Source organism: Coffea arabica, chromosome 5e, assembly GCF_036785885.1.
Source record: "Coffea arabica cultivar ET-39 chromosome 5e, Coffea Arabica ET-39 HiFi, whole genome shotgun sequence".
NCBI lineage: Eukaryota > Viridiplantae > Streptophyta > Magnoliopsida > Gentianales > Rubiaceae > Coffea > Coffea arabica.
The window spans coordinates 33,103,695-33,116,983 of record NC_092318.1 but is presented as its reverse complement, the minus strand read 5'-3'; positions in this window follow the sequence as shown (position 1 = coordinate 33,116,983).

Genomic DNA, 13,289 nt, shown 5'->3' with positions numbered 1-13,289 from the left:
GTATCTCATTTTTAGTTGGACATGCACTTTCATGTAGGTTTCTGCGAGCATGTGAAACTTATAGCCAAACTTATTTCACTTATATAGGATTGTGTGGGAGCTTTAGATGGGACCCACGTATCCGCTTGGTGCAGAGCAGAGGTAAGAGAGAGGTTCAGAAATCGGCATGGCGACTTATCCCAGAATATACTTGCTGCCTGCGATCATGATATGCGGTTTGTCTTTGTTCGGGTCGGCTGGGAGGGTAGTGCTCATGATGCCAGAATTCTCCAAGAGACCTTGCTTGATCCGGCCTCAGGATTTCCAATGCCACCGCAAGGTAATTTAATTGAAATGCCTTTTTAGAATATGTCTGGTAACGAATTACTTTTATAATACAAGGCAGTAGGAAATAGTCTCTTTTGTATTTGACAGATTATTTACAGCATTTGTTTCCGTAATAAATGAGTAGGGGCTATAACATGAAACCTATCATTAAATCAACAGGAAAATATTATGCAGTAGATGCTGCCTACAGAAATATGCCGGGGTTTATGGCTCCGTTTAGGGGTGCACGGGGCACACCTCATGAGCGAGCAGCTAAAGCGCTGTTCAATAGGCGACATGCATCAGTTAGGAATATTATTGAGCGTACATTTGGAGTTCTTAAGAAGCGATTTCCAATACTCAAAGGTCCAATGCAGAACTACCTGATAGCAACGGAAAATAATATTGTACTTGCATGTTGTGCTCTTCACAATTTTATGCGCGATTATGTGCCGAATGATGAGTACTTCAATGAAGAAGCGATAAATGGTGCCTTTGCAGATGCACACATAGCAGGGGAACAAGTGCAGATGGGTCAACCTATCGATATGTCGCAGCAGGGCATAGATAACTGGAATGAAGATCGGCGGGCAATGGCGGCGCACATGTATGTGAATGCTAATAACTAGACTCTAGTGCTTGGCCTAGGACCAAAAGTGTGTTAAATCAGCTTCCGATTTGTACTTAAATGTTTAATTCACGTTCCTGGTGAATGAGGGATTACTTTTAATTTGGCTCCAGTTAATTGTGTTATTGCTTGTCCAGGGATTTGCACCTTTGTATTATATTTGGGGACTCAAACTTTGCTCTACAACCTCAGTAAGTATTCAGTTTGCCGGTTTAGTTCACGTGAGTTTGTGAATGGTGACGTACGAATAAGTCATGACCGAGTTAAGTTCTAGGCACATTTTTTACAGTGCAAAATTTGGTTTAAACTTTGCCAACTACTTTAGGAAATTGCGGGAGGGGACATAATTTAATGGCCATTATTTTGCAAACATAGCGAACGTATTGGCCAATTACACATTTGGACCCTTAGATCCCCTGTTTTGGGGGTGTTACACATAAACTAGTTTTTGAAATACATTAAAAATTTTTAAAAAGTACTATAAAAGGTAATCAAAAAATTAGTTCCGTTTTTTTAAAAAAATTTTCAAGAATGTATCTCAAAATATTTTCTAAAAACTTTTCTATTCTTAAATATTTCAAAATATTTTCCACCACCCAATCCAAAATATGCTCTAAAAACTCTGCTACAGTAAAGTTTTATTTTAAAAAAATCCCAAAAAAACACCTAATCCAAACGAAGCTGTTTTTCAAAAACAGCTCAATCCAAACGCATGTGTTTTTCAAAAAATGAGTTTTTCAAAAACAACAATCCAAACGACAACGCGTGTTTTTAAAAAACTGCTACAGTATTGTTTTTCAAAAACACCCCCAAAAACAGGGAATCCAAACGCAGCCCTTATCTATCAACACTTAACTCCTCTTATCAACTAATATATATTGCTTTTGCATGGCAGAGAAGCTTACTAACAGGTCTAAAGCTCCCACGCCTTGCGTGGGAAGCAACCCCTAGTCATTTAGATAAGAGGAGCATTTGTAAAACTAAGTACTCAGCTCTTAGACATCCTGCACGAGAGTTGCAGTCCACTTATCCATATTTTTCTTGCCTTGAATTTGTTCCAACGGTCGTTCGTTTGGGGCATCAACTTTAATTATCCTCCATCATCCTTGTTCTGCTGCTTTCACCAAAGCAACCTTGATAGCTTCAGCTTCTTGTTGGACTTGATTGCTGTTGCTCTTTCCCTAAATGCCCATCCCATAGTGTTTCTGTCACCTCCCGTGACTTTGTTTAACTGAAAGTGTTAGGAAATCTATTAGCTAGGAAATTCCTCCATTTCTTGAAAAAGTTTAGCGGCACACGGAGTTAGGAATTGTGGGATTAGAATTTGTAGATTTTGGGGGTGTGCGCCAGGAAATATAGGCCCCGTTTGACAAATGATTTTTCTGAGTACTTGTCTAAAATTTTACTATACCATAACGTAGAAGTTGTAGGAAAAATTTTTGAAGTGTTTAAATTTTTGAATATTTTGAAATGTATAATTTAAAAAAACTTTGAGAAATTTTTTAAGATTACATGCTCTAAAATTATTAAAAATTTATAACAAATAAATTTGGCCAAAAACTTGTTTGCCAAACACGCCGTAATTGATTTAACCATTCTTTGACAAAGTGTAGTACGAAAACATTTGAGGCAATCCCATCTTGCCTGATGACTCAGCTAGGATAAGGGACGGTACCCATGTCGTGCTCCGATGGCTTGCCAGTCATCCCCTGTTTCAAGCTGCAAACAGAGTACTCAGAGGACTTTCTAGCTACAAGTTAAACAGACGTAATTAGGATGAACAATAAGAAAGGCACCTTGTGTCTTTATGGTATGCATGATAATAAACTTTTTTGACTCGTCTAAAGCTAAGAGTGTCTTATCCTTATTTTCATCCAACTCCATGATTAACCTGCCCTCTGGTATTTTTGGGTATCACTGAAATTTCTAACTTTGCAAGAGCAGTGCTTTATCACTGACTTGCAAGCAGTAAACTTTCCTTCCTAGCCTGGCATGAAGTTGAAAACTGCTAACATCTCCAGCAATTTATATAACCTCTTGTAAGGGCGTCTCATCCAAAAAGTCTGCATTCCCCTGTACCCCTGTGTGTTTACTGCCTTAGGCCACTTTTCCTAACATGTGAGATTTTTTTGCTTTCATAGATCTGTGGATCATCATGGTGTGCAATCTGCAAAAAATTAATATCCTTCACATAGGTTTGATCTGTTCATAGACAAGTGCTGCCAAAGAAGTCAGATATAGAAGGCTCAAGTCTCGTGGAAAAGTTGATGTAAAAGCTATCTGTTCAATGATTCTAAATGTAGATACTTAACGCTGCAGAAGATTTGAATGTTTTAACATGCATATACAATCTGAAGTTTGAACCCCAATGAAAGGGATTTAGCTGAAGAATTATCAGTGGAATTGGGGAGGATAATTTCTTGAAATGGAAAACAAGAAAAAGCACACATAAAAAGGTTTAAATTCATAGAGTGAAATCACATTCTTGGAGTACAATGGGACTAAAAATTTTGGCATAATAGCCCAAAACAGTTCTGTTGATATTAAAGGAATAGTTGCAAAAAACAGGATCACTTGTCCAATTACATTCAAGAACAGAAAAACATCATCAAGCTAGGAATATAAAGCTAGACCTGACCAAAAACAGTCAACTGCTGTAATACACCCAAGGAAGAAGCATGTATTGAAAGGAAATTTGGCACCGGTAGACAAGGGTTCAGTTAACACTTCTTTTTGCAAATCACCTCTCTTGCAGCAGCAATTTTGTGGCTACCTAGTAACCTGAGAAATATTGGCAAACAACACTTGATCGGTATAGTCAGAAACAGAAAGCAAATTCATCCATGATACTAACACAAGTACAATCATGGAAATTACATTGTAATTCTACTTCCTTCCAACTTATTGTGGCTCTCACTATGAAATTACAAATTTAAACAATTGCAAACATATATACCCTGTAACTTTATCTAGAAAGACTCTTCAGAGAAGGGGAAAAACAAGACAACTTTCAACAACAGGAAATGAATGAAAGAAAATAACATAGGGATCAGCTCATTCATAGAATAAATTAATAAAGACACTAAATTCAGAAACAAACAAGAAGGAAAGGGATAGAAAATAAAATATTTATATTTATAGAAATAAGAAAAAATTAAAAAGCTGTATGAAGTAGACTATATGGATGAATATAAGAAAGGGTGCAGTTCGTAGTTCAGTGTCATAGGAAAGGTAGTTAGCAGAGGAAAACTTGAGCCTCACTAGAAATAGGAGAAAGACAGAGAACATGCAACAGCTTAAAATGAGAAAAGAAAATAACAGAGAAATTTATAACGACATTGAACTCAAAATAAATAAAAGGAAAGAAAGAGAAACTGATGTACTTAAATCCATTTTCCCATCAGAATAATTCAGTAGGTGTTAGCAGGTCTACACCTCAAGAAAGTTTTTTAAAAAAAACCTTGAGCTCAACACGGAAAGTGCTAATATTGATTCCTACACAATAGCAAGTTCTATGCTAGTGGAGAAGCAAATCATTTTGGGGAAAGAAGCTCAAAGAAGGGGATAGTTGGTAACATTTGAGGAAGGGGAGAATACACGTACATGAGAACTAGTCAGGATTTTGATCAAACAGACAGTTTCCAACAAAGAAATGGACTTCACACTGTGTAGTAAAAAATGGGCCAAGGGCATTTTTGGCGCAGTAATTGTCCCACTCTAATGATTCCCACCATTCTACATCTCCCCTGATTTTACGAAGAGTGCTGGGAGGAGATGGTAGACCGTTGGTGGTGGGAAGAAGCAAAGACAGCCTCTTAACTTTTGGACAACCAAACATTTCAATCTCATTAATTGAATCGCAGATCATGGCAGCCGTGCAAATGTTCTTCAGTTGCAGCAGCCTATTCAGATTCAGCCACCTTAAATTTGGAAGGATGACCGTGGCAGTGACTTCACTTGAAGTCAATTGGATGCCTTCTTCTCTTCCTTGTCCTACTCCATGGTCATCTGCAGCTATCTCTTCCATTCCTTCACAATCATATGTTGGAATGTATGCCCTAAAACAATATATTTGTTTTTATTTTATACATTCATTATTATATGTTTTGTATTTTAATAATTTCTTATTTATCTGTTAAATATTAGATACAACCGATAAAGTCCTTAGAATATTTACTAATGTGATGATAGTCACAAGAGTTGGTGACTATGAGATATCAATCGCATTTATAGTAATATTATTAAAATTCCCTAGTTTTTGTACTAATGAAATAGGACATCTTTAGTACGGTAAAACTAGTACACAGTTAGCTTCTAATTAATGTAATTAGTGGTTGTTCTCATCAACTATGGTATGAAGATACTTAGGCTAATGTGTAGATGATTTGAAAAGTACAAATGCATTGGAGTGATCCGTTTAGAGATCCCGTTAGGATATCTATCTAGTGCCAATGGTGTATCTCTAGTGAAAAATTGTGTAAGTGATCCTACGACTTGATATCACCATAGAATCTTGAGTGGGAATCACTACATTTTGACTCTAACTACATGTTACTCTTTGAGAGTACCTTAAAGTGTAGAAGTTGGATGTAGTGTGAAGCACGTAAAGAAAATGAGTGATCAAGATAGGATTTACCACTCTGATAGAAGGAGTTGATATCCGGATGGCCACTAGTGAGAAATTAACCCTAAAGTCGACTATTAGGTAAATTGAAGAATGTCTTCAATTTAACCTAATTAAGGGTAAAATTTCGGGAACTAGAAAATTTAATTAGTCATCAAGGAATTGGCACTTATTCCTTATTCCTGACTAATTGGATATCTTTGGTGAAAGGATAATAATTACACGGTAATTTTTCACGGAAAGGTTAGGTCAAATTCCCTTGACTAATTCCGAATAATTGGGCAATCGCGATGTGTTGCTAGACACCGCTCGTGATTTATAATTATGGATTAATTATTTATTATAAGTTATGATAAAATAAAGTCGTTTATTTTATCTAATTATTACCAATGCATTCGGGACCTATTGGTCACACGCAATAGAGATTTAATCCTGGATTGAAACTATGTAAATTATCGGGGTTTAATTTTAAAAGAAAATTAATCCCAGGCCAATTTGAGCAGATAAGAGTAAATGGTTATCTCTTATCTATCAGATAATGATAGATAGAGTCTTGTGTGATGAGAAGTCTTATTGTTTTGATTTTGAATTAGACAAGAAGACTCATCATTCTATCTTATCATATATATATCTCTCTCTCTCCAATTGTTTTTTTTTTGGGCTGAGATACAGATACAGGGAGGAAAAAAAAATTGAGGCTGTGAGCGTCACATACGAGAGAGAGAAAAGATATACGTTCGAAAAGAGTAAGAAGGCTAGCACCTTTTTCTCTTCAATACATAGTTCGTGAGACGATCCAGGGTTGCTTTAGCGTAGATATCAGTAGAGGCAAGATGACTAGACTGCTCAAGGGCTGACCATTCTCAAACAACGTGACGGGTATTTAACATACGTACAAGTTAAAAAAAACCGAATTACACCCGTTCACTGCAAGTATACAGGTCAACTAGTAGTTTAGGGTATATATCGGGTCGATCCCACAGGGAAGAGTGAACAATTACCGGTATTACTAAAGTTTCTCTATTATTTAGACTATCAATGAATTATAACAAATTAAAACCTACTGAAATTATACAAGAAAATAACAAATGAAAGCTCCTTAGGTTGTGGTATCCCTAACTACTCATGCAAGTGCTATAATTGGATCATTGAATACTACTATCTAGGCTAGTTATGGTGTAATTTCCTTAAACATGTGAAACCTACTTTCGTAGTGAATCAATTATACTCATAACTAATCCATACCTATTCTCATGGTTATGAAATTAGCTACAAGTTCATTTCTTCAGTGAAATTACATGAAATGAATCACTAAAACCACATAGATGCACCTCTACTTTCGTGAGTGTACTCCCTATGTTTAGCACTTCTTGAACTAGTGTTAAATCTCAATTTTCATTGCAGAAACAACACCTTAGATAATCATAATTAATGGTACCAGATTAATCATGATTTAAGGAGTCAAAGTGCTAAATAACTTGCTCAAATCATAGCAATCAAACAACCAAATAATAAACACTAACAATCATAGAAAGTTCAACCAAACCCAAGGCTTAAACTTTAAATACACATATTGAACACAAAATCCAGAACTTGTATATTAACTAAACTTGGAATCAAGTACAAAAGATAAAGAGTTTGGAAGGAATACAACCCTTGTCACATGAGCTTTCTTCCTTGTCTTCTTCATCCTAATCTAGATAATAAACAAGAATGGACAAACTATACTACTCTATACTAAGCTAAACTAACACTAGGGAGATGAAAGAGCTATATTTCTGCAACTTCAAGCTTCTCCCGTATCTCTCTCTATTCTCTTGTTGGATCCCCAATCCCTCATTCTTGCAATGAATTTGGCTCTTTAATGATGAAAGGTGGTCAAGAAATGAGGATTACATCTCCCTTTTACAGCTGGGAATGTTTCTCACATGTATAGCATCACATGTGAGTTGATGGAGGTGAAATTGAGTTTTCCGCGTAAAGAGCAGACTTCTCTGACCACAATCCGGGCAGAAATCCGGCCTTAAATCCGGCCAAATTCCGGCCGGATTGATACAGTGACCATTTGGTCACTTCTGGTTCAATTTCCAGCTCTGTTCCGATTTTGACTCAATTTCAACTGCATTTTTCTTGATGATAAAAGCTGATTTAGCTCTTGACCAAAACATGAAACTTGTAGCCCTTTGAGTTATCTTTCCAATGCTTCAAGAATCACCTCATTTGAATTTGTGTGGGCTGAGAAATGACCGAAATACCCTTACCTGCTCACTACCCTGTTCCAGTTTCGACCAGTAGAAATTAGCTACTGTAATTCGGCTTTTTGACTTAGATAACCTTCAAACTGGATTCAGATGTCTTCACCAAAGTTGTAGATCTATCTCTTATCTTCAAATTGGTTCAAGAATCATCTCAATCCGATCACTGTAGCTCAAGTTATAGCCGAAATACGGAAATGTGTCAAAACGGTCAAAATACACAAAATCCAAGTAAAAAGTGATAAAAATCTCATTTAATCACTTAAAAGCATTTTTCACCAATTATAGCCAAAATAATTCATTTTCTTCCAATAATATAACAAAAGTGACAAAAAATAATATAAAATATCATACAATTATTATGTAAATTAGTCACTTATCAACTCCCCCACACTTAAATCATTGCTTGTCCTCAAGCAATTCACACATAATCAACTACAATGATTCAAGCGGTGAGACAATATATGCACTTTGTCAAATTTGATTCCTCAAGACTTGAAAAATAATCATTATACAATTATTCAAATTACACTAAATACTCATAATATCAAGTAAAGGAAAGATAATTATATCCTAATTTAACAAGTTAAACTTAATCTCTTACCTTAACCTAATTTCACAAATAAGCAAATCACATAGTCGATTTATAGCCTTCCTCCTCCTATAATCATCTTTTTCTCAAAATTTTACAACTAAGAGGGATTTATTCATACTAATTTTACTTAAATAGTGAGAATGTCTTTATACGCGAAAATCGACACTTTTAGGTGAAGATTCCCGGTTACTCAACATTTCACTTATTCAAGTTGCTATGCATACTCTTAATTCAAGTACCTGTTTACGCGAAAATCGACATTTGTAGATGCCAACCCCCGGTTACTCGGTACAAAAATCATTGGAGTAGAATAATTTTTTACTTTCTTTTCTTCTCTTTTTTTTTTCTTCTTTTTTTTCTTTTTTTTTTAAAAAAAAAAAACAAAGGACAATAAATAGATATTCCCTCTTAGAAAATATATAAGAATAATCAAAGGAGGAGTATAACCTTTTATCAACTATATCAATCACTTACTTATAAAATTAAGTAAAGAGAAGAAATCTCATTAAACATGTAAAATTATAGGCGTAATTTTCCTCACTTTACCGAATATACTTTCTAAAATGTAAAAATCCTAATTCCATAATAATCATTTTCAAGTTAAATGAGGACTAAACCTTCCAAAATACACATAAAGTTTCAACAATTGGAAGAATCAAACACTTAAGGTTGGAACAAATTAGCCCTTTTTGAATGAAAATGCAAAAATTTGAAGAACTTTTGGGCTATAGTGAAATATTGAAAAAGATTTTAGAAAATTTTTTACAGAGTTTCTCCTTATAAATGGATGAAAACTCCCTGCCAACAAACCCAATTTCAAGCAAATTATCCACATGGCAAATAATTCAAACACAATTCCAACATTTCTAAGCATTTAAATCTACAAAATATCATCACATAGAAAGTATTTGCAAGTTCAAATATTTCCTCCTCCACACTTAAACTTCACATTGTCCTCAATGTGAGAAAAGGAAAATAAATAAAGAGTAAAAGAAAATACTCCCCTTATGACTTGCGCGATCCAAATCCATGGCAATGTGATGAATTTCCAACCATATTTGAGAAAGAATGGAGAGTTCACTTATTGCACCCTGAAAAAGACAAAATCAAAACAAATAAATTTCTTAAAAATAAACGGTTGCAATCAACAAGAAGAAAACATGCAAGTCAAGGAAAAAGGAAAAATGATCGAGCATGTGGAACCATACAATGTTCATGGGATAAAAACATGAAATGAGCTAATCTTTGCTAATGAAATATATGCATTAGTATCCAAAGCAAAGGGAAGCTAATTTCACACAAAAAACCCACAATCATGAACAAAATAAGTTCCATTTATACATTTTGTCATCAATGATCAAATCCCTTCAAGTACAAAAGTAATCTCAAAATGGAGGCAAACACACCAAACCAAAATATAAATGACCTTCGTGAAAATTCATGAAATACTAAAAACTATTGAACCACAAAAATTGTACGTGCATTTATGAATTTCATCAATTAAGGCCATCTTCAATTCACCTCTTCTTTTAGAATTATCTAAGAATTCAAGAAATCATTCAATCAAGCACCTTTTCATTCATTAGGTAATCTAAATTACTCACATGAATATCAAAAACTCCCACTAAGCTAATTAAAATGCTATATTGGCCACTTAATATGCAACTTTGTTACCAAGCCAAATTAAGCATAAAACTAGCAAGAATTCACCAAATAAATACAATAAATGCAAATCACAAAATATATTTATCACTAACAATCACCAATAACATCAATAAGCTCAAATAAATACACCTAACTTCACATATAAAAATTGCCTAAAAATAAAAAATATTCAACCATGGCAAAATTCAAATAACAAAGTTAGGTGAAGAATTGTTACCTCAAATTGGTTTGGTGATGTTAAGTGATAAACATGATGTGAAAACCCCCAAGAAACTTACTCCAATTTGACCTCAATTGAGTGATTCAAGAAAGTACAACCCTAACTATTGGTAAGGTTGAATCCACTTTAGAGTTATTTTTGAAAGAATATGTACTATGAAATTCACTCTAAAAGATGGGAGAAAGTGATTTGGTGAAGGTTATTTGAAGATTAAATGGTGAAAAGTGGTGTTTTAGTGAGTGGTGTGTGTTTGAGGTGTGAGTGTGTGTGTAGGTTGAAGGAGAAAGGAAGGGGAATTGTTAGCCTCTTGAAGCTGAAATATCGCCAGAATCCGGCCGCTTTTTGGCCCGATATCCGGCCGGATTGTCGGCCGGATTCTGGCCAGTGAGCTGGAAAAAAAAAATTCTGATTGCAGAAGTGGATCCGAGGCCTCGGATCCATTGAATCTGCACTTGTTGCAGAATTTTTGTAATTTTCAGTTTGACCCCAATTATTCAAAATACACCCTAGATCATTTCTATGTCAAAATAAACCATTCACGCACATGTAAAATGATCTAAACATGCATTCTAAACCTCTTTAATGCATCAAAAACCACAATTACTGAATTTGAGGTATTGAGATCTTTGATCAAACTTCGCATTTTTCACCTCATTTGGTCACTTTTCCAAAACCTACAAATGAAAAACAACAAAATTACTCAAACTTATACTTTAAACATAAAATCACTCCAAAGTAACAGCAACTTAAACAAACATTGGGTTGCCTCCCAATAAGCGCTTCTTTAAAGTTAATAGCTTGACTATTTCTTCTCATTTTTCAAGGAGGTTTAGTTAACGAATAATCCACCATTTTAGGCCGTGGTGGATCATTAAATGGTGACTTTATAGCCAAAGCCACATGATCTAATGATGTGAGAAATGAAAGTGACTTACCTATCCCAAGTGTTTCATAGATATTACCATGAATATACACCACTTGAGAACTTACCAAAGAAAATGTCATGAGAGTATCTTGGGCAGGAATACCGTTAGAACCTATACTTTCACTGCACTCCTCAAGAGAGGTGAAAAATGAGTCATTAAAACTCACCTCTTGAGACTCAAAGTTAGTTTCAAAGGTATTATCATGTGAAATGGATATTTGCTCATTGAAATATAATTGAGATTCATCATTTTCATCCAAATGCAATCCATTTTCACATACAACATTTCCACTATTCATGCTAGGATCATTTTGCAAATTATTAGAAGAAATAACTTCACACAATACATTCAATTGCTCATGTATATCACCAAAGTGAGAAGCTAATTCATCTAACCCTTCCTCAATCCTATCAAAACGGTCGGAAGTTGCATTTGCTAGCTTTTCTATTGCTGAATCAAATTGATTAGAATAATTTTCTACAGCTAGCTCCCAAGATGCATTAGAATCATTAGCTAATGGTTCATTCTCTAATTCCAAAGGCAAAGATGCATTAGCTAGCCTTTCTATTGCCAACTCCCAAGATGATTTTGATTCATATTGGACACTTTCAGGTTGGTAATCATAAAAATTTGGAGAGTCACTATATACACATTGATTTTCCCAACCATAAGCAGGAGAATTGCTCCAATTAGCACTATATTGATCAAAACAAGGATTGTAATGCTCTAATTCATCATAATAATCCACATTTTGTACTTACATACATGTATTAGTAGCATGATAATCTCCACACAAGTCACAAATCACATGATAAGAATTAAAAGCATTAACATTCCTCCTCTGCTCAATTTCATGTATTATGGTGTCCATTTGAACTTGTAACTTAATTACATCAAATTTTGCCTTTAAGCACCTTAAACCATCTTCAAAAGACATACATTCAGTAAATTCTTGGTTACCTCTGTTGAAGGAGTTTTGCACTTGGTAACCATCCATTGTCAAACCTCCATTTCTCAAGCATTGTCTACCCCTGTTTTCTACTCTCCTTGATCCCCTAAACATGCTCTCAAAGCAGCTAAAAAACAAGTTTAGTCAAGAAGAATAGATGACTTTAAACATACAAAAACAAGACATTAAACATAAAAGACTCAACAAGACTCAAAACAAACAAGACACTTAACCAACAAAAACAAGTGAAATTGTCTAAATTAATAAAGTTGTTTTTCACACCGATATTGCCAAATCTTCCCCGACAACGGCGCCAAAAACTTGACGGGTATTTAACATATGTACAAGTTAAAAAAAACCGAATTACACCCGTTCACTGCAAGTATACAGGTCAACTAGTAGTTTAGGGTATATATCGGGTCGATCCCACAGGGAAGAGTGAACAATTACCGGTATTACTAAAACTTCTCTATTATTTAGACTATCAATGAATTATAACAAATTAAAACCTACTGAAATTATACAAGAAAATAATAAATGAAAGCTCCTTAGGTTGTGGTATCCCTAACTACTCATGCAAGTGCTATAATTGGATCATTGAATACTACTATCTAGGCTAGTTATGGTGTAATTTCCTTAAACATGTGAAACCTACTTTCGTAGTGAATCAATTATACTCATAACTAATCCATACCTATTCTCATGGTTATGAAATTAGTAACAAGTTCATTTCTTCAGTGAAATTACATGAAATGAATCACTAAAACCACATAGATGCACCTCTACTTTCGTGAGTGTACTCCCTATGTTTAGCACTTCTTGAACTAGTGTTAAATCTCAATTTTCATTGCAGAAACAACACATTAGATAATCATAATTAATGGTACCAGATTAATCATGATTTAAGGAGTCAAAGTGCTAAATAACTTGCTCAAATCATAGCAATCAAACAACCAAATAATAAACACTAACAATCATAGAAAGTTCAACCAAACCCAAGGCTTAAACTCTAAATACACATATTGAACACAAAATCCAGAACTTGTATATTAACTAAACTTGGAATCAAGTACAAAAGATAAAGAGTTTGGAAGGAATACAACCCTTGTCACATGAGCTTT